The following is a 24,510-nucleotide window of genomic DNA, read 5'->3' on the forward strand; positions in this document are numbered from 1 at the left end:
AGTCATGCTGCCAGATTTAAGCTTTTCTTAATCTTCTCTGGGAATGAATTATACTGAGAAACCACTTGAACTCCTCTGAAACTACAATTTCCTTGAGTGGCAAGCAGCCCAATTCTATAAAAAGTATCAGTATAAAGACAAATGTATTTGATGAAGGTTCCTGCTGATGTCAACATGAGACACCAGCAAGGATGATGGGTAAAAACCTGCCTGTGCAAAAGAAATAAAGCCAGTTCTGTGTGGGATGAGTGTAAAAAACCATGAAATGCTGCCAGCTCCTGAGTGCTGTTTGCATCAGTTTGGTTTTCCACATAAGGCATTGACATGCTTAATTTCAAAGTGATTTATAGCAGCATTATAAATTCTTTCACTGGTTTGTTTTGTTTGGAGCTTTTCATTATCAGGGTTGGCACAACATGTTTTTTGGGGGCCTGACAGACATCTCCCTGCGTTTAGGAGCTGGAGATGTTTGGGAACACCTAGTAGCAAGTTTCCTTTAGTCTTGAGAGAAAAAAGGACTACTGGGAGTGTTATTAAGTAGATAAATGAAGCTTTAGAGCTTTATTTCTCAGGCTGACCATCAGAGCATGTTTTGTCTGGAGTCAGGGAGCCATCAGGGCAGGAATCACACCAGGGCCTGCCTGTGACAAGGCTGTGCTTCCAGCTGTAAAACCATCTGCAGCTCCAGCTCCCTCTCTGTAACATCACACTGATGGTCTGTTCATGCTCACACACACTGAAGGTAGCACAAAGTCTTCAGTCTGCATCAAACCCAAGATAAATCTGATAAAAATGGATGCTTTACAGCCCAGAGATCTGGGGTTTCAGACTTTGGTCAACATTCCAGTGAATCCTATTGCAACTGGAGAGATCTTATGTTCCTGAACTGCATTTTGAGAGGTTTGCTGACATAAAACTCAGGCACTGCAGGGCATGGTTTAGCTGAACTGTTGTGGTTTCATGAATCATGGTGCTGCCTTGTCAACCAAGAAGTCAAACCAACCACAGCTTCCCAAAAGGTTGCTAAAATGCTGTTTAGCATTTTTAATAAAGGGAAAATACACCCTCAAAGGCCCTGAGCAACCATTAGTAACACCCAGTGACAATAAATGAGTAACATTAGAGAGTTTTTGCTAAAGGAACTCAACTAATGGCTTTAACCACAGTAGAGAGAGGCTGCTGGGAGCTGGATTTGATGGGAGCCTGGAATCTTCAGTGATCCTGCAACTGCTAAAGCAGCCTAAGCACTGAGTGATGAGCTCTGTGAACTGAGTCAGCATTTACGGCTCCCTGTAGGAGAGGGAAAAGGACACACGGTAAATCACCCTTACTTTGACAGTAATAAGTGATACAATGACATCTTAAACCTTATAAGTCCAATGTGTTTCTTCAGCTTTAGGTAGAAATTTTGTACCTGAGGGTGTCAGTACATTTAAAGACGATCTCATTTGAAATCCTCTTGGCCTGACCTCCCATGACCATCAAGTAACAAATGGTGATGTTGCACCTTGTGGAAAGAAAAAACAACTTGAGCCATTCAATAAAACAACAATTAATATTACTCAAAATGAAAGCTCAGCTTTTTTCTATGTACTGGCACTGAAAGCTGCTCTGGAAGGGCAGCATGTCACAGAGCCAGTGCTTGATCTTGAGGCCTCTTCTCAAAGTCAAACCTCACAGAGAAACTTAAAAACAGCCTGCAGCAGGCACAGACACACATACACACATACTACTGGCAGTGTGCTAAAACCAGAATTCAGATGAAAGAGTCGAGTTTTGCTTATTCACAAACGCTGTCCAGGCTTGATCCTTCCTTTTCCTCATTTCTCACTGTGTCTTCTCTTTGTGTCTCCTCCCCTTTGCCATTCCCTGAAGGGCATTATCAGCCTCAGAACAGCATAAACCATCACATCATCTGAGCTGCAGCTGCCACTCGTGGCTGCGTGGGAGCATTCCAGCAGCAGCCACATCCACACCAAGAGCTCCAATTGCAGGAAAGGATTCCAGCTTCTTTCCACACAACTTTCTGCAGAGAGATCCTTGCTTCAGCAGCCCAAAGATTCACATCCCAGCCCTGTGGCAGTGGCAGCTAGCAGGAAGGCTCTGCATGGCCATAAACCAAATAAAATCCATCTGGGCATAAGTTCATATTTATTAGCATTTCCAGTGCACAGTGCTACTTTAATTCCCCGATGGCTCCCAGGCTGCTGCATCTCACTGATGCATAAGCAGCGTTTCTGCTGCTATTATAAAACAAATTACCTCATGCATGAGTGGCCTTAATATCAGTTCATGCTCCAAGCTGTTCTCCTGTGCTGACATATGTACTCCCCGTTCACCCCGTGCTGCTGAAGGCAGATTGGCTTCTGAAACCCCCCATCAGATGGAGCAGGGATAGATCATAAAATAGTGTGTACAGCATTAGCCCCAGTGCATTCCCCATATTCTGCTCAGTGTAAAAGGGGTTACTGGGTAAGCCATAGGGCTTCAACCCCTCTCTTTCTCCTTTGCCATCCCAGCCTCACATGGCAGGTGTTTCTCTGCCTGTCATGGCTACAGAGCTCTCTCTCCATTAAGGCAGTGATATCTGCAGTGAGAAATTTTGACCTGAGCAGCACTGGACACCTCAGTGAGTAAATAACCAAGGCATGGAAGCACAAGTCACTGAAATGAGAATATTATAAACAGAAATATTCCCTATAAGCGGCTTGTGACTAAGCTCACTTTTGAGCTAATAACTTCCCATGGAGATGAACTCTGCAGGAAAGCTCACAGAGCTATAAATACTCAGCATTCATTAAAAGATCTTTTTTGTTGCAAACATTCTTTTCCGGCTATGCATCATGACACTGGTGCTCCCAACCCATTCTCCTTTCAAAAGCTGCAATTGTTTAACCCCCAGATCCGGCAGCTCTCAGAAATCCACAGGAAGAAAACATTGGGGCAGTTTTGAATATTATGACATTATTCCAGTGCTAAAGAAATAAAAAAAAAAAAAGAAAAATAAAGATATGACAGGGAACAGATGCTATATCATGAGTAAGTCTAGAGTTTCATACTCTTCGTAACTTTTAACATTTTGCTAATCTGTGAAGGAAAAGATACATTTTAAGGGCCTATGATTGTATTCTATGGGTTCTGAGGTAATGAGAATCGTGGATTTGTACTCAATTCCTGTAGTTACTGCCTGCCCAGATGCATTTCCAGCACTGCTCTGATGAGGAGTATGAACGCTGACCGACCGGGATATTTCTGTTTCCGTGTGGTTACCCAGAGTCAGGGCTGCACATCAGCATGGCACTTTTGAAAAGGCACTTGTGAATTGCAGCATTATTTGCATCCAAAATGGTCTCTCAGTTGCAGATGTTCTCTTGCAACCATGCAGTGATGCTCCCTTGAGCAAGAGTTCAGCTTATGCTAGGCCAGCTTATATCCTTTTAACTTCATTACATAGACACAACCCACAAGAGCCTAAGATTCATTTTCTTATGTTGCAAGCTAGAAGCAGAGCAGACTAGTATCTTTTCATCTGGCTGTCTAACCACTGTTCAAAGTCACAGAGCAGTATTTTGTGTTCCTGCTTATTTCTTTAATTCACTTACTGAAGGCTGGCACTGAGACCCAGCCCTGCTGCTCTGTTGCCATGTAGGTGTTTGGCAACAGCCTCCACACAGGGATTGTGGTACAATATTAATGAGCTCTTTATCATTGAACTATTAAATCAGGAGCTTCATGGATGCTTGACAGCAGGGTAAATTCAGAGAATCCCAGAATCCCAGAATGGTTTGGAAAAGGATCTTAAAGCCCATCTCATTCTCCCCACCATGGGCAGGGATACTTTCCACTAGACCAGGTTGCTCCAAATCCTGCCCTTGCTTCAGCCCCTAAGAATAATTCTGGTACAAAGGGAGGGCAGGAGTTCAGCTATGTAAGCCAAACTCTCCATGAGTCTCATGGCATCCTAGTATTTGCCCTTTTGTTGCACAGCAAAATGTTTCCTACAGCTGTCTGCTCCAGACAAGACCAGCAGCTGTGGCTTGGCCATTTTCTCAGCTCAGGGAAACAGCCTCGACTCTGTCTTGTCCCAGACTGTTTCTAGTCAGCTGGGCTTTTCCCAGCCAGCTCCATTTCTGGCTTCTACATTTTAGCCCAGAAAATTTTAGCCAGTACCCCAGAATTTTAACTTGATCACTTCAGTTTACTGGAATCTAGAAATAAGGACAAACTTCCAGATACCAGGCTGATTTTCAGGCATCTTCACTCCAATTAAACAGGACACGGGCTGTAACAGGATCTTTAAGACCTGAATTCCCAGTCCCAAGGCTGACAACCAGGAGCATCCTGGACTGCTGCAGGAAGGTAAATCACAGCGAGGAGAGCGAGCAGCACGCTCCAAGCTGCTGCTTTGTTGAGCTATTACTCACCAAGGAAAGAGCATAATTATCTTTCCATGCTTTCATAAAGCCAAGAGAGGATTCTTCAGCCTTATCTAATGGCTCATGCCTGCAGTGAGCTCAAACACAGGGACTACCAGTCCCTGTAAGACCTCTTCCTTTCATACAGGCAAGTCATTTTAGGATTGTAGGTGTTGAGTGCTGCCCATGGTTGCCTGTCACTGTGTGTGTGAGCACAACAGCAAACTCACCAGGTAGCACTTACCCTGTACTCTCACTTTGCTTTGCAGAGGACTATCTACTCATTAAATTTCCAGTTTTAATTTCAAACTCCTGCCATCGTTTGTACTCTCATGCCACTGCCCAGGCTTGCAGCACTTGTGCCCAGGGCAGGTACCCTGGCAGATGTGTTGCTGCCATCGGCCACAGCTTCTCCTCCATCCTCTAACTTGCCCTATCATCTTTGAATTCAAACAGCTTTACCTCCTCCTGGAAAGGAAAAAAACAGTCTGTGCAAACAATTTGCTGTTGGAATAGCTAATTTTCAACCCTAGTGTGGACAGGCTCTACAGAATTACCTCGGCCTCATGTGTCTCTGTGCCATCTGCAATTATATTGATATTTCTTTTATATCCTGCCCTCACCAGCAGCCAATTGGTACAACACACATGATCATCCTGATGTTTTCTGGTGATCCTTTCAGCAAATGTGTCTAAAGTAAACTCTGTCAGTCTGGAGGTGCTCTAATTAGATTTGGACTGCACAATCACTCCTCACATGAGGTACTGTTCTGTTTGCATTAATCTACCTGCTCAGCACACAAACTGCCGTTCAAAAGCGATTGGGGATGGAAAAGAGTTGATTGTTTCAGCTTCTAAAGATGGGGTTTTTCCCTAAAATTTGACTTTTGGGTAAATCTCCTGGCTAAATTCCTGCTCAGGTGGTTCAGAACTCCAAGGGTGGTGAGTTAGCCCAGCTGACTTGTACTTAACTTCCCCCAACCCACTTTTACTCCCCGTTCTTTTTGGCCCTTGGCTGAAGTAATTAAAGTGTCATTACTTGAATACTGGTTTTACTAAAAATTACTCCCAGTTTCAATAGCCTTCAGCTCGCAGCCAGCACCTCACTGCAGCTATTGGCAACCTCTCTGTGTGAAATTCAATTTTGTCTGTGCCTTACAGATGTTCAAGATTTCACTTCTTAAATCCTGCTCGGCACTGAGGAGAAGAGGATGTTACAGACATTTCTCACTGAAGGTTTAGCTTCAACAAAAGCCCCAGTTCCATGCGTCTCTAATCAGGTTTTTGAAAACTATCTCTCAGAAGCGAGAAGCAGCTCTTTGAATTATCTCTTTTTTACAGTGTGAAGTTAATGAAAGTCCAAAATGTTCCCACTCATTTCGTTATAGGAGCCTTCATTTACATTCCATTGAGCTGAATCATAACTAAGCCTTACCCCCACACTGGGCATGCAGCCTGCACAGTTTACATGTGTGTTGGTAAAAGGTGAAAAAAGCTTTTTTCTTTTTTTTCCAGACAAATTTCCTAATCCATTTCTCACAATCTCTTCCCCAAGTGTCCAGTTTTTACCGTGCCAGGGTAAAGGTAAAGGCTAATTTGGAATTACAGCTCACAGAGACTCAGGTTTCATGCAGTTAAACTTGGCTTTTAAAATTATTATCAGATTTTATGGGAAAATAGGCATAACTACCCACTGCAATTTTTCAACTAAGTGTGGAAACACTTTGCAAAAGTGGATGCCTAACTCTGCTTTATTTATAACTTTAATTTTCCTCCAGTAATAATCACAGAATCCTAGTCACAGACTGGTTTGGGTTGGGAGGGACCTTAAATCCCATCTTGTCCATGGGCAGGGACACCTTCCACTATCCCAGGCTGCTCCAAGGGTTTCACCCATCCAGCCTGGCCTTGGACACCTCCAGGGATCCAGGGGCAGCCACAGCTGCTCTGGGCACCCTGTGCCAGGGCCTCCCCACACTCCCAGGGGAGGATTTATTCCCAATATCCCACCTAAACCTGACCCATTTAATCTTAAGCCTATTCCAACAAGGCAGTGATTGCTCAGCTCCAGGTTTCCTACCCAATATGAGAACCTGAAATGATTTGCTGTGGTTCCCAGCTCTGCACACGACATCTCAGGCCCAATATTAAAGAGATAATCATTGTCCCCAAATCCTAGAAATACAGAAGATGAACATATATGTATAAATATTTGTGGATTGTCACATGAACAGATAGTGGTCAAGGTGAGCCAGTTTAGAGATGTCCCAGTCCCTGTATAGTCCAAGAGAAATCTTTTAAGGTCTCTCTGGAGCTGTTACTGGTGTTGATGCATCACAGAAATAGTGATTCCATTGTGGGGACTCTCAAGGACCCACAATATTGATGGATATGGATTAGAAACAGGTACTTGTTACATCCAGTCCTTAAATACTTAAATAGGTCAAAGCTCCCTTTTTCCTTACAAGTTTAGTGATATTCCCCAAGGAAGGAGAAGCATGGCCCACACCAAGGACAGGATATCTCTGTGTCTCACCAAATGAGAAAATGAAGGAACCTATGGTTTATGTCTCCTGGAAATATTCCCTATCTTCCCAAGTTAGCCATGACTGCACTAAAATAGCTGCAAAAGTCAGCTCTCAACTATGGTTTAAAACTGAAAACAAATTTACCTTCTATGGTGGCTTTCACTCTTTACTGTTAATTATCAGCCTTTATTATCCTTTTTTTCCCCTCCAATAATATCATCACCCTCAGCCATACACAAGTCTTCCCACAGCCAGGTCTGGAAAGCCCTTCCAGTCAGGGCTGGCTCACTGGACCACTTATTATTTACAAGCTGCCAATGCCTCGTGGAGAGGTTACTAAAGGCCATCTGCCTAAAGAATTCCTGTTTATATTCCTCTTGCTTTATCCTTAGGAAAAACAGTTGCATACAGGCAGAGGTATTTAAAGCTTGACCCATCCTCCCTCGTCCTGCTGGGAGCTATAATCTGTCTGTGCTATCTCGATTGATATTTGTGTAGCTGATTATGTCGTCCAAACAAGGGATTAGGATCCTGATTTGGGGAGGGAACAGCACGAACAGAGGGTGTCTGAAGGGACAAGCTTTTTTTTGTTCCCAGTCAGATTCCCTGAACAAAAGGGAGAGAGAAGAAATGCATCTTGTATAAAGGGCAATTGTTTCCCAATGGAACATTTAATGTTTTTCCATTAAGCATGAGCTGCTCTGGTTGTTATGGAATATTTTATGAACAGGTCCACTAATGCGATGCCCAGCTCCGGCACTGTCTGCACCAGGAAAACAAAGCCAGCACAGGCTATCCTTTTGTGTTTTGATTTCCTCTTTTCACCCACAAAGGGGATGAATCAGAATATTATCTTGGAGTTTTTATGGCTACTGGATGAATATTCCCATGTCTCTTGCCTAAACAACAATTCCTCGTACTAAACTTCTTCATGCAAATAAAGGCTGGGATGTGCCAGGCTTGGCTTCCTGGGCACTGACCCAAGGAATACACTTCCGTCCATCACACAACCTTTGTCACACAACTTTAAAGTCTTTGGAGGACCAGACAGATTCAGGGAAACCATTATGTGTCCCTATGGAGTAGGAAAAATAGGGAACATCTACAAAATCCCATGTGACATTTGTGTTGTTTCACAATACGGGAGGCAGAAGGCACCCCAGGAAACAAGCAGCTTTCACGAAAACTGAAGGTGGCAGCTGGCAGCACAGACAAGCTGCAGAACATTTTGCTCCAAAATGATGGGAGGAAGAAGTTTTCATGTTCCAAAAAAACCCACGGATAAATTCATAGGAAGGAATTAAGACATGAAGGGCTACTGAATGCAGCCCTGTAGATCTGGTTCAGGATGGCCCACCTGCCACAAGAGGTTTGGAATGGGACAATCCCAGGTTACTGTAGGGCAGGAGAGACCTTTGGAGGCCACCTGGGCCAAGGGCCCTCACTCCCTGCCCAAGACCAGGATGATTTCAACGTTGGATCAGATTGCTCAGGACTTTATCTGGTTTGAATTCTGAGCATCTCCGAGGAACAGCCCTCTCTCAGGAACCTTTGAGGCTTTCATTACTCTCTTTAGGAAGAACTTGTCTTTTCCTACACTGATGCTCTTTATCATCTCCAGCTGGCCCATGTCCTGTGGAACTGTATCTCTCTTCATTTAACCAGCAGGCCATCCCAATGTCCCTAACTATGGGAATTTCTAAGGAATTCCACCATTGTAGTCATGGTGTTTCCCCCCAGGGAAGAGATCATATGAGCTGTGGTTAATTCAGACTTATCTTATGCAATAATGCCAGATTTCAGGCTGGACTCTTTTTAATGTCCTGTATATACTGGCAAATTATGCCAAATACTTGCTACAGGAATCAGTGAAATGAGAGATTTTTGACTCTAAATCTGTTCAGTAAGTTCAGTGGTGCAAGTCTGCCTGACAAGCTGAAGTGGAATTCTTACTTACAAAGCATTTCTCTTGAGGTTCACATTACATGATTGCTGATACCAGAAGTATTAGAGAATAAAAACTGTGTTTTAGAAGTAATGATTTTTTGCCTTGAATGCTAATTAGTGCTACTGTAGATACTGTAGCTCCAAGCTAACAGCAGTCTGTCTCCAGCAGAATCCAATGCAAACTCAGAATTTCTCTCTAGAGTCAGCTGCTGGAGTTGCTACCCCAGTGCTTGGGGCATTATCACAACCACCAAAGTATCAGCTATGACTACAAAACCTATTTTTCGTGCCTTTTCAATTTACCACTCTGGGTCAGAAGGGAGAGGAGCCAAGAGACCATTTCTTGGCTCTGCAAATGGACTAATTTGGGTCTATTTAAAAGCCTTCTCTGATTTTAGGAGGGACCAAACCCATTTCAGGTTTAACCTCCCTGAAGAAAAAGTACTTTTGGTCCAGAGTAGAGCTCCTAAAGGGGATTATGCCTCATTTCTCTGAGAACTCAGACTGGCACATTTCATGTGGCATTGTGCTGGTGACTGAGTCTGTCCATGCACAACCTGAAGGGTTCACAGACTGGCACAATCTGCAGGACTGAAGTGCCCACTTGGCTTACAGTGTGAGAGGGAAGAAAACTTTGCAATGAGGGATATTTTCAAGTGTGAAAAAAAGCCAAACCATTACTGAAAACTAATCAGACTGCCCTGCTGGGGCAGATAAGAAGGAAAATAAACAAAGCTCTTTGGTTAGATATATTTTAATTTCTTCAGAGTCCAAAACTACACAGCTGAAATGCAAGAAAATAATTTGAAAGAATGAAGAATTCAAGGCCAGGCTGGATGAGGCTGGGAGCAGTCTGGTCTAGTAGAAAGTGTCCCTGCCCATGGCAGGGGGTTGAAATTGGATGGGCTTTAAGGTCCCTTCCAACCCAAACCATTCTCTAATCCCATGGTTCTAATGTTTGATCTCAGCTTTAGATGGCAACAGCCTGCTGAGAGAGGTTGGATTCCTTCTATTTTTTCTGGCATGAGGATCCCATAATCTTTTGCTCAGGATGGAGGTGTTATTTAACAGGATCATGCCCTGCTGCTCTTTTCAAGGACAAAAGCAGAACATGAGTAAGCAGCACAAGGCAAGAGAGGCATTATCAGTGGAATAAATTTGTATACAGTCTGCAGATATTTATTAGAACATCTACTTTCCACCAGGGAATTATAAAGTTCTTTTTTAAAATACTGGGCTGCAACCAATTTAAGGCTCACCATAACAAGCTTGAATAATTAATTTCTTGTATGCATTGCTAACAGGATGTTTCTAGTCTCAGACACACTGTGTTACATCCCAGTTAGAAGGATGAACCATGAAAGTCATGGCAAGCTCTTGCCCAAATCCATTGCATTAGTCACTCCTGATACCAAAATTTATGTAATTGGAGTGGAACCAGTGATGCTGGTACTGTCAGCCTCCTTTGGCTTGATCTGCTCTTGTTTTCTTCCTGGTTTTTAATCAGCCAGTAGCACAATAATCTGAAAGAAGCCGCAGTTTTGTGATGCCTTCATGCTCTCCATGAGCTGTGCGTCCTCAGAGCTGAGCTGACAGCGTCTCTGCTTCTGAGAAACCACTTGCAATTCTGATCTTCCTGTGCTAATGCAACAGGCATGGTCCTGTAATTAAAAGGACATGCTGTCCCAAACCAAAAACAGTATGTTTGAGCTATTAGAAAACCGAGCAAGCCTTTTGCACAGGGGCTAAAAACATTGCAGCTGTGGGAAAAAAGAAAAAAAATCACCCCAGAGTGTATGTTTGCCTGGAGATCTGAGATTCTGCCTTGTGCAGAATGCCCAGCATCAGCATAATCCACATAAACACAGTTAAGTGGTTGAGCTCACCACTGGAAGTATCAACTCTCCACCACATGGTATTAACCCAGTGCCTGAAAATCTTATCAAATGAGCTGTGAATCCACTGCTACACCACTGTATTTCCACTTTTCTTAGACTTTCCCATGTTCTTGGTTTCACAGGATTTGTCTAATACTCTTGTGTAGTGCTTCAGTCTCACAGAAATGCAAAAGAATAAATTCCTTTTCAGCCAGACCCAACCTTCCAGCTACAATCAATGCCAAGGAAACATAAATGTTTCTCTAGCAAATGGTTTCTGGTGAAGGGTCTTGGCTCAAACCGAGGCTCAAATCCTTGTTTTTTAAGAACAAATTCATTTCAGTCTAGAACAAATGCTTCCTTTGTCTTTGAGCTCCAACAGCCACGTGACAGAGGACCAGTGGAGCAGGGACCAGTGCTAGCACTTGTAAAGATAGTTTGGACAGCACAGTTGATCATATTATTAAAAATACAGTAATAGGTTCAACGAAGTGGAGTGAAATGAAAGGCATCCACCCATTTAATGCAGGCATTAGGCTGCCCCCATGGCCACTGGGCCAGGGCTACTGAGCATCTTTGATGAAGCCCATTTTATGGGGGAAAGCAATGCCTTAACACTGTACCTAATTAGCTGGGAAAGAGGAATGCAAAACTTTTTCCTGCCAAGGTGGGAGAGAAGACTGCAGGGAACACTAAGAGACAGGTTGGCAAAGCACAGGCAGAGACTTGTTTGGCCTTGTGCTGCACCATATGCTCAGCCTCCCAGAATAACCAAAAATCAGCTGCTCCTCTTTAGCCAGCAGTGTTCCCTCAGGTGACATTTCAGATATCACCCCAACCACCTCTCCTACAGGAAAAAAGATGCTGTCATGTATCTGCAGATACCAGGCTCTGTACAGCAGCCTGGCATTGTGCAACTTTATTAGAAATCTCAAGGGCTGGCTACGATAAATCAAGTACTTAAGTTATCACAAGATTCAATTTAGCAGTTACACGAGATGCAGCTGAAAAGATGTGAGGAGATATGATTGTTCTTTTACACTCCAAATAGCACAGTCAGGAATACAGGGGAAGTCTTTAGTGAATGTTCAGCACTGAAAAATAGTAGTTCTGCTCCCAAGGCAAACCTGTTCCAGCTCCATAGGCTTGAAATTGGAATATGAAGCTAAGACTGAATTTTCAGAAGCATAATCATCCCAAATAGCAGAAAATTAGAAAACAACTTGTTTATACTGATTAGCAGAATGCAACAACAGACATCTTATAAAAATGAGCAGCCTTTTCAGCAACAGAAATAGTCACTAATTTGTTGCTGAGCTGGCCTGGATGCATCACTAACACATATGTGCCAGCTATATGTTTAACAGTTACTATAGAAGAGATATGAAAAGTTATGGCTTTCTTGCAGTCAAGTGAAAGCTTTTCTCACTGAGGAGACACCACACTCATACTGAAGCTAATGTCCTTCAAATACATTTCAGTCAAAGTTAAAATTAAAGCCTCTTTTTTTATTATTTCATTGCAATTCCATCCCATCTGCCCTTAGCTTTACCAGCTTATTTACCTTCATTACTCTAAGGCCACAGAGGGTTCAAACTGTTTGCTTACATGGAAGTCATGGAACAGACTTGTCAGGTGCTGGCACAGAAAGTCTGCAGTCTGCACAGCCTCAGCAGGGCAGCAGGAGAAAGAGAAACATCCTGCCTGTGTCCCCCAGCCAGGACTGATGCCCAGCCCTGTGTCAGGTGAAGTCACTCCCTCTTGCACCAAGTTGCATCCCTCACTTTCCCAGTCCTCATATGTTCTTCTCTGGATGCTTTATTCTATATTAAATCATGTTTTCTCCCTCACTTACTTCTCCTGCTTGTTGCTCCCTTAATTTTAACACACATAATTCCTGGATCTTCCCAGCTCACACTTAGGCCCTCTTGAAGGTTGCCCAGAGAAGCTGTGGCTCCCCTCATTCCTGCAAGTGTCCCAGGCCAGGTTGGATGGGGCTTGGAGCACCCTAGGGTAGTGGAAGGTGTCCCTGCCCATGGCTGTGGGTGGAATGAGATGGGATTTAAGTCTCTCCCAACCCAAATCATTCATTAAGGCCTAAATTTTACCCTTCTCAAGGAAGATCTGTGTGCAGATAGCACGCTGCATCCTGGCACCACTTCCATGACTGGGTAGTCCTGAGTAGGGTAGTCTGGGTAGCCCCTGATCAGGGGAAGAGGGATGGCAAAGCCCACACCCTCCTTCCTCTAAGACACGCTTAGCAAAGCCAGCAGCATCCTCGCTTTGGAGGGAAATTTCCATCTCAGCCACAGTTTTGTTATTTTGCTTGGTGCCACGGCGTGTGTTTGTGATTGTACTGTAGCAGGAGCACAAGGGGAGGGGGAAACCTCAGCGTTGCCATGAGGAGCTGAAAGCAGCATCCCACAAGCTCTCAGGATCATCTCCTATCCAGAAGGCAGCAGGAAGGAGTGGGCAGAGGAATTTCTTTGCGATGACGGATGACACTGAACAATTTGTTTCGGGGATGTTGTCTTTGCAACCAAGGCTGCACCTCCTGCAGCTTCCCAAGGCCAAAATGCTGGCACTCAGGAGTTATCAGAAAGCAGCAGTATTTATGATAATCAGTCATATTACATCAAAATATGGCACCTGGGCCCATCTGCTTTTTAAGCACCAATCACTAAGATCAAAGTGAGCGGATGCTTCTAGAATGCCAGTATTTCCATATGGAGATGGACAGTATATTCCTTTTAATTAAGCCTCAGGAGAAGAGCTGGTAAGCAGCTCTAAGCACAGCTGAAGAGCAACACTGCTATTTCGCTTCTAAAAATCATCATCCATCACGCTGCTGCTCCCTGTAAAAGCATTATGCTTAGCCATAGCTAAACTCATAAAATCCTTAATGGAATCAGCACAAAATGCCTTGTGCCTCTGAGAGAATTCCTTTTCCAGGCTGGTTTGCTTATTCTTTCATTCAAATTTCAACAACATATTTATATTATTGTGCTTTCTGTGTTTGAATCTAGCATGCTCAGAAGTTTGTGAAGCTCAATGACGGCTTCAATGAAGCAGCGAGTAAACCTTATTATATAGAAACAAATTAGTGTTGCTTTTCCCGAAGTAATACCAGCTTGGGGGGAGTAGCTGCTGGTAACAGTTCACTCCTCTATTTACAGAGCTCTGAGAAGACACTGAAGGTACAACACACCTACTATGAGATGTATTCTTAGAAACCTCCTGCTGCCATCACAGCTACCACTCTGAAAACATTCCTTTCATGTACACGCAGCACATAACACTGACAGTCTGAGCCTGACCCAAAAACCTGCACACAAAGATGAATATTAAGGGGAGTTGGTGTGAAAGGCTAAATGAAAATATGGGCTGAGTAAACTGTTAAAATTCATTGAGCTCTGGCATAATGGCATTTCCCCATGTCAGCTCTAAACTCATCAGTCAAGGTGGGATAATGCAAATTTGGAAGAAGGGCTCTCCCGGTGTGAGGGTCTCATAACAAACATATGCCTGATGAGATAAAAATATTAAGTGACTTATCTCTGCCTCGAGCCTCTGATAGGATGGCTACAGAGCCCAGAGCAGTGTTATGGTAGAGCCTTTTGAAAATGAGATGCAGCCATAAGAAACTAAGCAGTAATGGACCCAGGGAACTATGATGCACTTCCTCCATTTGGACCTTCATTACCAAAATTATGTGGTAGTTTCCACTATTTATCACAGACAAGAATCTCCCTGCTTGTGTCAGGGGCTCATTTCAGCTTTCTTCTTCCTCATGTTCTATCCTTTTAGTGACTGGATTTCTCAGAAAGGAGATTGCATTTTTTCTGGTGGTGTTACAAATCCATGCTGGCTGTATTTGTTAGGAAAGCACAGGGCAGCTTCTCTGCTGCTCATGGAAGTGAAAGCCCCTCTGAGAATAGAGGTTAAATCCTCATGACAACCATATGGTTGTGGGAAATGACTTAGAAGTATCTGAAGAGCAGGGAAGAGATTTCACAGGCAGGGCTGTCAGCTGTGACCATCCCATTCAGAGAGGAGTCGCTGATTCCCAGACAATTAAAAAGACAGAACTCAAGATTTCAGGGGAAAATGGACCAAAACGACAGAATTTTGTGCTTCTATTCCTCATTCCACCAAGACTTGGTCCATTTAATTCAAAAGCTGTCTTCTTACTGTGTTTAAGAGGTTGACTGACTGCTAAGAATGAGTGTTCTGGAGCACAGCTAGCCTGGCAGCCCATTCCCAACAGGGTTTGTTGGAAGTGGGTATTGCCAACATCCAGAATAAAAACACAACTGCAGTCGGAAAGACGGGCTCATCAATGCGGATAGCAGATGTGCTCGTGAAACAGGATCTTTTCTCAGAAAGTTTAGAGTCTTTGAATATATGAGTAGTTTTACTTGCTAACCTGTCTTGAAAAGGGAAAGAAACTAGTACTGGTTAGGACAGCCAGGTTTAAGTTACACTGACCACCACCACAACGTTTCCACACAGTAGATCAGACTCCCTGCTCACACCGCTCCAGTACCTTTACAAAAGATAATGATGTTTCCCAACTCCCAAGAACAAACATTCCTTCACTTAAAGGAATAAATTCCTGGCTCCCATTGAAGCCAGGGCAGACTCCTATTTGGGATATTATTCCCTATGCATTGATTATCTAGAAATTAATTTCTGGGGTCTCCCCAACCAAAAAGTGTCTTCTGATGAAAAAAACACTAGGGAACACAACAGCACTCAAAACTCAGGCTAAAATCCAAACTTGGAAGCAAATGGAAGCAAGGAACAGGGTCAGAGGCTGAAGGAAAAGGGTTTTTCCTTGTGTAAGGACAGTGGAGTGGTTTTGCTTGAATAGTAAAACCAAATTTGAAGTACAGCATGAAAGCTTATCAGCTAATTACTTCCAGCTCCCAATATCCCATCCTGTCTTCCAATCTGATGCCTTAACAAACCATAAGTGGTGCTCTCTCTCAAACTAAACCTGGGCGCTGTTTGTCTGAGCCTGACATTTCTGACACAAATTGTGTAGAAGTTGTGCTTTACTGCATCCTTACATTGCTGAGCCACGCAGGGGGACAATCATCTGGTGCCAATTAGAAATCTAATGTTTAAAATGCAGGAGTGCAGCATGCCCAGGTTTTCTTCATGAATACTGCAAAGGGCACAGGCACAGAATAGCCAGGGACACACAGGAGCATCCCTGCCCATGGCTGGGGGTAGGAACAAGATGATCTTTAAGGTTCTTTCCCACCCAAAGCATTCTCTGATGATTCCACGACCTTTCCTGCATCAGCAGCAAGCCATGAAGCAGTTTCAGCTGTGGCACACCGAGGATGGGAACAACAAACCCCTGGCAGAGCACATTTAAATTTTGCTTTGTGGACTCAGTGAGGGTAACAACCCCGGCTACATTAAAGGAATGTCATAGCCAGGTTTCCATCGGCTGCTCTGCAGGCCATGCCCCACATTAGGGATCAGGATGCAGATCCATTGTGCTCCCTCAGTGTGGCAGATGGCTTCTTATGAAGGGCTGGGCAGCAAGTTCTCTGTGAGAGCCATCATTACAGACCATTATCAGCTTTCCTTGCCTCTTTGTGAACAGCTTTTTGAGATTCTGCTTCATAGCAAGTGTTAAATCACACACTATGAATTTCCATAGGTCTGATGTGAGCAACTGCTCTGAGCCACAAGCTTGTTATCCATCATATGTCTGCAGTGCCATTGCCTCCTGCTCCATCATATTGTGCCAAATGCCGGTTCTCAGTCCAAACACAACTCCTTTCAGGCAGAACAGTGTGAATTACACTGGGTTTCTGTCCTGGAAAGGCTTTCCCCAGCAGCCACCTTTTGAATTTCAAATACTACGACTCCAGTCTGGGCTTGGTGGAGTCTGTCAGAAGCAGAAACTGAGCCCTGAGCAAGACTGCAACAGACACACGGCACAGAGAAACATATTGGGGAAGTCTGGTGTTTGCTCTCACACCTAAAAAACACTTCTTCATGCACCAGATTGGTGAGGATTGACATCGACAGCAGAACGGGGAGGGGGAGAAGGGTGAGACAAGAACTGCACAGCTATGAGGGTATTCCCATTTCTCCACACTCTCATTTCCAATGTAGGATGAGCACTGAGTAAAGCTGAGAAAAGAGGAATTTTTCTGAGCTCTCCTTCTGTTTTGCTTCCAAGGCCAAGAGCTCATCTACCAGTCCAAGGACATCTGGGCTTACAGCTGACATTCAAACTAGTCTGTTTAAGTGTTTCATTGCTCCAATACTATTCTCACAACCTCAGCTACCTTTGTATTTTATATTTTTATATTTTGTTCATCAACTCAGAAGCGCAGCAAACTCACTATCATCATTGACAGGGTACTTTTTACTTTTTTTCAAGGGATTGGAAAACCTCCAAGTCTGTTGGCTATACGATCAATAACTACCAGACAATCTGGGCAGATTGCACTCAAGATAGAGGATGAAATGTTAAAATATCGTGCAGTCAGGGTCTTGAGAAATGAACGTGGCATTTGTCTAGCTGTCTAGACAGCTAGGACAAAAAGAAAAAAAAAAGGCAAAGATTATCCCTTCGCATACGGTAAATCCTCTGTCTCCTTCTTTTGCATTTAGCAGTTCAATGCAAGCTGATAATGGCCAAGGTGCTGGATAAATTGTACTTTATTACTGCCTTCTTTCTCACTTTGGGGGTTCAGCTTTCATAGCTGTGAGCATAATGAGGCCTCTAACACCACTGGAGTGCAGTTAAGGCTGCTGAGAGGCTGCACTAAGAGCTCAGAGGCTCAGTCCGGGCTGCATATCCGAGACAGTGCGGTGACAGGGACATGCAACTGTATCTATCAATTACTGATTAGGTTTCTGCTCCCTTGATGTCACGCTCATTTAGAAATCACAGCCTCAGCTGGAACATGGAGGACTTATATCCTCGTCCAAGGTAGAGCTGACTCTAAGGCAAACTTGTGCTAACATTTTACATTTTATATTCCCATTTCTCCCTTGCAAGGCTTGGTTGTTACATCATCACACTTTTTGTCAGAGCAATGGGTGGCTGATTGCCTGTAAGAACATCATTGCGTTCATTCACCCAGCCTGGATGATAATTATTTAGCTGTCCCAGTCAAAAGAACAAGATAATTAGGAACCAGAGGCCTGGTTCTAAAAGTCTTGGGGAAAAAAAAGTGCATTTCTCAAAGGACAGCACCTAATTAAACTCCTGTGGAGATCTTCATGTAGAGTGTACTGTTTCCTCAGGGACCTGTTTTTAGAAGCAGGTTATGAAGCTGAGGCACTTGTCAGTGAGGCAGGAAGAGCTAAGTGCTGCTTCTTCTCAGGGTTTGCTGTTACCTGGGCAGCACCAGACCCATGCAGAGCCTTCTTCAAGCTGGGCAGTCTTGGGAAATGATGTGTGGGGGTTGCTTCAGCACCAAATGGCATTTTCCATCTTCAGGGCAGCGTTACTTAGATCAGCAGCAAGCTAGGGGAGAACCTTCTAGAAGCAGCTCCATGACCTGGATGGCAGGATCCAGGCTGGTGCCCTCTGAAGCTGCAGTGGTCCATGCTAAGGAATGCAGTCAGCTCCCGGTCTTGTGCCAGGATGGGGGAATCCTGGCTCCAATACTGACACTAAATCACACTTGGAGAGCCCTGGTAAAGGGGTGGCAGCTTTACAGAAGTGGGTATCAGTCTGGAAAAGGCACCTGTGGAGGATTCAAGTACCACAAAGCATTAACATCTCTGGAGGGATTTGACAGAAGCACAGATTTTTCTCTGCAAGTCCCAGGCCATCCAGCAAAAGGAAAGGATGAGTCATACTGACCTCCTACCCAGCATATTAAATATGTTCAGCCAGAGACTGAAAGCTCATTTCTTTTATCCATTCACCCCTCCAGCTGACAAGGTCAGTCAAATGTCACTGTATGCTTCATCAGACAGAATTAGTTTAGCAGAGTGCTGGAGTCCAAGTGTATACTTTTTATACAGTGCATGCTTCTCTCTCTGGATGTGGTTCGAGTTCTGTTTCCAGCAAATTAATACATCCTCCTAATCAGTGATGGCAAGCTGCATGTTGGGAAGTTTTAAACAGGCATGGCTGTCTGCTCCCTTGACCAACCCAAGTTAATCAGCAGCCAGCTTAACACTGTGACTGAGAAGCTGTCACTGTGATATAACCCCTTAGAAGTGCTCAGCAAGATTTCACTGCAGCACAAACCACCCGGCCAGATCACAGGAAAGGTGACTTCAGAGTGACAGCCCAGTTTGGTATGTCCAAAAGAAGTTGTCTAAGGACATAGAAGAACTCACACCATGACACCCCCAGGCACAACCAGCATCAGCTTAGGTACAGTTTTTGGTATTTAGTAACTTAAGAAATCTCTGCTTAAAACAACAACAAAAATAGAAGCAGGTCTCCAGCTTTGCTTTTCCTTTTGAGCTCTTCCCACTCCTGCCATTAGATGGACAGGCAATATTAAAATACACATGGACTACTGACTGATGAAAACTAGCATAATATTCTGTTCAATTCCCTTTCCATGTTCAGTCATCACAGAACCCATGTTTGCACAGAACTACCCCACAGCTCATTTCAGAATGGTAAATTGTCTGAAGAGAGCTCATTACAGGTGAAAATTAAAAGCTGGTAAACACAGGAGGTGACCACATTGACAGATTATGAATAGTTTAGGTTTGTATTTCCTCAGCCTAGTGCCCACATGAACCAACTGCACCTTGTCTTTTCTAACAAAAAAAATTATGGTGTTTCTTCAGTTGCTCTGCAGAAAATATGCAACTGGGCTGCAGCACTGAGACTGCCAGTGCTAAGCAGATGAAATGTGACACCTGGTTAAAACCAAAAAGGGCCTTCACTAAGTTTAGGTGTGTTTACAGAAAACTTTCTCCAGCAAAGTTTCGGCAGTCTCCAGATTGATTGCTTTCAGGCTTGAAATTGTGTGCTCCCAATAGATTTTCTTGCAAGAAAAGCTACCCATAAAAAAGCACCTAAGAATGTGAAACTCTCAAGTAGCTTCTTCAGTTATTTTATTTCCCTTTTTTATCTTTGCAAGGATATTGTACAACCTGCAAGCAGTTTGCATGAGATGAGAAACTATTTGTCCCAGAGCAACAGCTCATGAAATACTGGGATGTTTTCCTTCTTTCAGCTGACAGAGTTGAAGTCTAAAGTCTAATTCACAGAGAAAACAATTTGCTTGTAAGAGTTCATCATTAGCTTGGTTACACCTGATCCAGTCACATTTTAACACATTTTTATGGTTTATTCTGAGCAGAGAAATGGTGAATTTCTTCAGGACTCTTCAGAAGGCAGCCTGATGATAGACATGGGGACTGGTCATATCCATTGCCACTAAAAATTCCGGGCTTCTTACTTCAAACAGCAGGTTAAAATGATGGAAAGGGGCTGGCAGGATACAAAAGCTGCTCTTCCATCATGTCCATGATGCCAGGTTATAGCAATTGTTCAGATGATTAATAAAGCCTGAGATCTGTGACAAACTCATAATTCTGTTACATCTTATTGCATCATGGAAACAGGACTAAAAGTGGACCATTACTTTATGCCAACATCAGTCATAAACCCTCACAATAACTCTGTTAACCTCAGATGCCAAGTGACTTCTTCTTGGAGAATTAAGCTCTTTGGGGTAAAAAGTTCTGTTCAACTACATGCATAGTGAATTATTTCCCACCTTGCACCTTCTTTTATGCTAAATATCTTGCAGAGCACACTTTTACCATTGCTGGGATGTTTTTTTTTGTAGCAATGCCCTGTTTCTGTCACTGTTCCACAGGTGCTTTGGGGCAGCTCAGGGAAGCTTCGAGCAGTTTTAGCAGGTTTAGCACAGTTCAGCAACAAGACAGATGTCACTGTCGGACATGAAATGATTCACACGGATGCAGCTTGAAGTGTGGTGAAATAAGAAGAAAAGTATATTTGTTCTTTCAGTATTTATAGGTTTTTGACAATGACCAGGGATTGGATAGTCAGGTTAACACCTTCCCAACCACACTGTCTGTGAGAGATGTCCATCAAAAAGCGTATCTTCAATGGAATGTATAAATACCTATATTTATAGTTACTTTCCTGGGAAAGTGGCTAGAAATTATGAAAACAATATCAAAAGGTCTGATTCTCAGGGTGACAGACAGATGCACTTCTGATAGACATCTCAAATTTGGCTTTCTTTATATTTTGGAACACTTTACAGTGTTTTCCCTTTTTACACAGAAAGAACCCTGGTGTCACCCAGCTGTGCAGCAAAAGAAGACAACTCCTCTTCCAACAGCAAATGCTTGCCCAGTGCTCTGTGCCAGTGGCCACAATAGGCCAGGCTCCTTTCCCAGTGCATTCGTGTGCCAGGTGATCTGTGAGGTGGGCAGTGTAGGATCATAACCATTGGAATGCTGCAAGTTCAGATGTCCCAAGGTGTGTCCTTACAAGCCCCAAACTGACCAATCTATGGAATAGCTTTCATGTCTGTTTTGCTCTGAACACTTCCCAGAAGTATCTGAAACCCCTTTGAAAGGTTTCTATGTCGATTGTTTAGAGGAACCAACAACTTTACTATGTGTTAGTTTGTTACTGCAATACGGGAAGCTCCAAGTCACTGTAAGAATGCTCACTCTTCCCATAGTGAATGAATTGACTGTTTCTGAGGGAAATTTTTCTGGGAAGTGACTCTTCACTTCCCTGTATTTCTTTGCAGTGCTGTAATGCTTTTTTGGGTATGGAGTGTCTTCAATTACACAGTCCTTCCCAGCTGTTTCCCCATTTTCACTTAGAGGCTCACTTCCTCTTGGCACTGTTTTCACAAAGTTTAAGATGCAGAGTTACCACATGATGCTTTCTGCTTCAGAAGAATCCAAAAAAGAACAGGCTGCCATGAGAACTGTAACATTCAAGGGACCCCAGGCACAATCCTAGAGAAAAGATTGGATCCTTCCCTCTGCTTGGAACCGCCCGTTTACTCCCAGCTTGCAGAACTCAAGGCAACTGTAACCTACTGAGGCCACTGATCCTTAAGTGCACCCAGCCCAGGCAGAACTTGGACTCCTGTCCCCCAAAGGTGGGGTCTGGGGCCATGAAATAATTTTTTTCCATCCATGCAAGTTATTCAGAATGGGATCAGAAAACCAAGTTTACAGGCAGGACTGGTACATCCTTGGAGTATGTTCTTAACTGAACTCACAAGTCTATTTGGATGTGAGAGCCATGAAGGAAAGCAGTGGAATGCAATTTAGCTTGGCATTGAGAACCAGCATCCTGAAGCCCCTTTGCTTGAGATTTCACCTCTGTTAATTCCAACTGACCACAGCCTGCACCCACAGGATTTATACCATTCCTAAAAACCAGTAACATTTATATCTTCTAGGGATACATGATACTTCTAAACAAAGTATTAGCTTCCAATTAAACCTGTTTCCCTTAAAGAACAAAACATGAAGATGAAATTAGCTTTTGAGACTTCCGCCAAGTATTTCATGTTAGATAAATATTCGCCATCCAGATTTCATGTTCTGCAAGGCAACAGCAGTTCCAAGGCTGTTTTGCATGCAGCTCCAGCAGATGTGCACATGTGTTTGTCAGCTGTACTAGGAATGATATTTCTATCCTGTTTTCCAGGCTGAGACACAGAACCACTGCTGCAATAGTTTATCCCGGCTTTCAGAGTACTCTACCCCAGGTTCGATATATCTTAACACTACAGGACTCCCAAAATTAGCCAGGGACTATTTAAAAGTCTGCTACACCTTTTTAAAATCAAGTAGTGAAGAGATAAAACACAAATAAGCATTTACAGTTCTCAAGACAGTACACCTGCAGTGCTGCTACTGGAGACCGCAGCAGAATTTTTTCCAGCGGCTTTATTAAATTTTATGATGGTTGATTTGACTTTAAACGTTTCTGGTGCAACCAGGACTCTTCAGTCTTGTCTGGAGCAGTGAGGAGTCTGCAGTGGTAGCTTTAAATACTTCCCACACCGGTCATCAAAATTCAGCTGAGAGCCCACGGATAACGAGGCAGTCGAACTTGCAACAGCTTGGCTGATTGAACAGGAGCGAGTAAGAATCCATGCCATACTTTCATCTTACTCCATCCAGCTTACTCTTGGGAAAACTAGTGCCAAACTCCCCTGGTTTTTGACCCCAAGACCTGGGTCAATAGCAGGCTCTTGCATTCTGTATTGAACTGAGGCCAAAGGGCAGGGACATGCCTCCATCCCAGTTCCCTGCCTGCAAAACGCAGCTCCATCATGCCTGTACTTTCCTCAAGTCGCTTGAGTTCAAGGAGACCTAAGTCTACATTTTATCTTGCATTTCAAAGTAGTGACACAAGCTGAAACTGTAGACAAAGCTGAGGCTAAGCTTTGAGGCGTTTCAGCTTTGAAAGCAAAGCATTCCGCACTGCAGATCTGAGGTGCTTCCGCTGCCTCAGGAACACTTTCAGGGACACTGGAGCTGTCCTAAAAGTAAGAACTTTGCTTTCTTTGAAGAGTGTTGCAACTCAGCCTTTAAACACTTTAAATGAAGTGTTGTGCTTAAAATACCCAAGGCCTCTTTTGAAAGCTACTGAACCACGCTTGACCTCTCTTTTTAACACTGTCCACCTTTAGATGTGGGCCAAGGGACCAGCTTGTCCCGCTCCAGGTGTCAGGAAAGCTGTAACAAATAACTCAAGGGCAGCAGAAGGGATGTAAGCGCCTCTACAAAGCAGAGGAAATGTTTTTCCACCAGACAAAATACATCTGAGCCCATACATCTGAGTCCTGGCACCGATCTGCAGCTGATTATTTTGGGAGAAAAAAAATCTGTATTAATCTTTGGTAACAGAAGGCTTCAAAATCTCATCCTCCAGCTTGCTTCAATGGTTGCACATGAGCTAATGAGCCTCAAGAATACTGCTGAGGGGCTAGAACTGGATGTAAAAAGAAATTAAGTGATGAGTATTGAAGAGGGGGATATAAATTATGCAGGGGAGGATTCACTGTAACTTCCAGTCACTTGCATTCATGTGAAGAAGAGCTCTTCACCCAAAGATTTACACAAAGGATTTCTGGCCTTTGCTGGAAATTATGTGGATTGAATTGGTCTGCAGTGATATCCAATGTATACCTCAGGCTGAGCACCTTGAGTAGGAGCAGCCTTGCCCTCCCCAAACTGCTGCATTTCAGAAAACCCTTCCCCACTGGCCAGGGCAGGTACCCAGCAGCTCCTGGCTGAGCTCTGTACCAGCTCCTGGCCTTAGCTCCACATTTCTCAGTGAGCTGGAAGCAAGTGCAGCTGACACAGTTCAGGGCCAGGAAATCCCAAAGGAACCATCACAGGAACTGCAATGCCAAAATGAGGTTCCTTTACAATTCACACAGTCAGTAGCTAAGCACATGAATACTCGCTCAAAACTCTTTTTTGTTTTTGTTTTTAAATAAGGCAGTGACATCAATAGGTTTTACAGCAGTCTCCTGCTCTCTCTGCTGAAGATGTGTGATTTAGGTACCCTTAGTTCAACCAAAAGTTGTCTCTTGGTCAGGCAGTTAGTGCTAAAAATTCTCCCTGTCTCTAATAATTGCTGAACGGTCTCCAGGAGTCTCATGGTGTTCAAATTATTATTGGGCATCAAGTTTCAACTCATGATACTTGTTCTCAAATTCTTCTTTTTTGTTGCAAGTGGATGGAAAGTTACACTGGAATGAAAAATCAC

General features: G+C 43.6%; 1 protein-coding gene across 1 annotated transcript in view; it reads right to left on the reverse strand.

Annotated features, from left to right (window-relative positions):
* The window catches only part of TRPM8 (transient receptor potential cation channel subfamily M member 8), a 120,944-nt gene that overhangs the window by 88,935 nt on the left and 7,499 nt on the right, over positions 1-24,510 (reverse strand). The window contains exon 2 of the mRNA XM_086898933.1: positions 1,415-1,507. The gene's annotated coding sequence lies outside the window, so the exon portion shown is untranslated. The remainder of the gene's footprint in view (positions 1-1,414; positions 1,508-24,510) is intronic.

The sequence above is a fragment of the Cyanistes caeruleus genome, chromosome 7, assembly GCF_971803275.1.
Source record: "Cyanistes caeruleus chromosome 7, bCyaCae1.hap1.1, whole genome shotgun sequence".
NCBI classification, from domain to species: domain Eukaryota; kingdom Metazoa; phylum Chordata; class Aves; order Passeriformes; family Paridae; genus Cyanistes; species Cyanistes caeruleus.